The sequence below is a fragment of the Amphibalanus amphitrite genome, unplaced genomic scaffold (genome assembly GCF_019059575.1).
Source record: "Amphibalanus amphitrite isolate SeventyFive unplaced genomic scaffold, NRLGWU_Aamphi_draft 000982F_arrow, whole genome shotgun sequence".
Lineage (NCBI taxonomy): Eukaryota > Metazoa > Arthropoda > Thecostraca > Balanomorpha > Balanidae > Amphibalanus > Amphibalanus amphitrite.
Window position 1 is genome coordinate 27,840 of NW_024882476.1, and position 2,506 is coordinate 30,345.

The window sequence follows — 2,506 nt, forward strand, 5'->3', positions numbered from 1 at the left end:
GGGTCCCTGGTTACTTGAGGCCATCTGAGGGCCCTTTAAGGCCATCTGAGAGCCCTTCGAGGTCATCTGAGGGCCCCTTAAGGCCTGGTTACCAGAGGGGCCCATGGTCACCTGGTGGGCCCCTGATCAATTGAAAACCCCTGGTCATCTGAAACGCCCCTGATTACCTAAAGGGTCCCTGATCACTTGGATTCAGTGACATAGCAAGGGAGCGAGGGGGTACGTGCCCGTTCTCGGGTTTAGGGTTTCTTCGAAACCGAGGGGCCCTGCGGCGCCAGTTGGTAGCAGAGGGTTCGTGCTGGCCGCACTTCAACTCGGAAGGACACCACAGGGCTTGTGGGGCACGTTATTGGCTCCTATGTAGCCACAATTATCTTCATAAAGGCCCAATGCCGGTTTCTGAGAGACCTCGCCGGCCGCTCAGGGCCCTAGTAATGGCCAACGAGGGATTGGCTGCTATCGCTCCACATCCGTCTGTGATAGACACACGGCCCACACCAGTGTTTCTAAAGGCACCCACAACGGCAACTGCGAGGCCCCTCGCGCCACCTCCACAGTGTTCCATTTTTCAGACTTTTTGGTGGCAAATTACACCTAATGGGGCAAATACTTTCATCCCTAAAATACGAATGACTGACTTAGCTTCCTCTCTGAAAAAAGTTTCATGTATTTCCAACAGCCAGTTTACATGTCACTTGACAGGTTGATGCACCCACATTTTTGTTTCACAACCTGTCAAGATTCTGACATGAAATCCTGGTTTATCAGTTGGCATACAAATTGGCATTATACCATTTTGCAAATACACTTTGGTTATTTATTTCCTTTTTTCTCATCCTACGATTTTTTTTTCTCCGTCAGCACACCCATCCAAAATCCAATTTTAGAACACTGCACCTCCAAGGGACCCCCCACCAGCGCATCTTAAGGGCCTACATCGGCGGCTCTGAGAGTCCCCACACCGGCGCCTCTGAGGGCCACGTATCAGTGACTCTGAGGGCCTCTTACTAGCCTCTGAGTGTCCTTGCCAGCCTATGAAGGGCCACTTCCCACTTGCAGGTCATTTTGCAGGGCCACACACATGCCAATGATGGCCCCACCAGTGTCTCTAAGCCCTAAGACCCTGCAACGGCGCCTGTGAGGACCCAACACCAGCGCATCTGACGGCCTTTCACTGGCACCTCTGAGCGCGCCACACACCGGTGACTCTGAGGAGCTCGCTCGCTTCGCTCGCTCGTAGAATACCATGTACATTAGGCATTAGTGTACGTACATTAGGCACACTCCTCGGGCATAAATGGCACTTTTACTCGCCAATTTTCCACATTTTCTCATGCAAAGACCGTTTTAAAGAGACCCGTCTGCTAGTGAAACTGGACCCACCGTGCCTTCCTCCTCCCATCGAAATGTCCTGGATACATCCTTGCCTGAGCTGACCCCGGGCCCCCGGGTGACTCGCGGGCCCGGGGTCAGGTGACCAGCAGGTGACCCCCTCTTGGGCGAAATTCTGGGTACGTGTCCGACATGCATCGTACATAGTCCTGTTGATTTGATTCATCGGTTAAACATTAAATATAAGTTATAAGCTGGATCTCTAGTCTGTGATCCCGCATCGTAACAGATATAATGACATTTCATGTCGATGTGCCTAAAAAAATATGCGAATATACGTGAAAAAGGAGTGCTGCTCCCGCTCCTACACAACCGGGCCAAACAGTGACCGGCCCCTGCTACTAGTATCAGCCACCCGGGCCGGCCGGCAGTTAGTCGCTGCCCGGGGCTGATTTCTGAGGGACTTGCAAAAATGTTTATTATTGAAATGTTTTACGTAATAAATTAGATGATTAGGTATATGTACGGGCTCTGAGTCGCATTTGAGAAAAAACATGCTAGCGTAAAAATATTAATGTTTTGAAAATTAAGCTAGTTCCGAAATAATTGTTTTACCATGTATTGACAAAAGCTCAAGCTTCAAACCAACCGAAATACATATAACCCCGTGGGCCGTATTTCTTTTTTTTTTGGGGGGGGGGGCCTTCGGCATGGGGGGCCCAGTTCGAGGGTCGTGCCCCCCCCCCCATTCAAAAATCCTGTGTGCGCGCCTGGACATGGCCCGTGCCCTGCACACTGTACAGTATATCTAAAAAGTATGTCCCCTGGTTTGGCTCTCCCACAGGAGGCGAATCGGTAACTTGGCTGAATCCCAATTGCGGCACCCGGCCGCCAGGGTCGCTGCCGCGCGAGCGGCCTTGACCGCTCGCATGTCATTGGCAGTTCGGTCCCTCCCCATCTATACCGATGTGGGGAGGGGAGAAGAGGGGAAGAGAGGGAAGGGAGCGGCTTTCGCTCGGCACTTGGCGATACCTGGCTGACCCCGCGCTCCCTCCTGCCCTCAGGCGAAGACCGACTTCCTGGCCTGTAGCGGCCCAGCGGAAAACCGAGCTCGCGGGGCGCGACTCCATTGGCCCAATCTTATAAATGGAATGCTGTCGTATTCACGGCATTA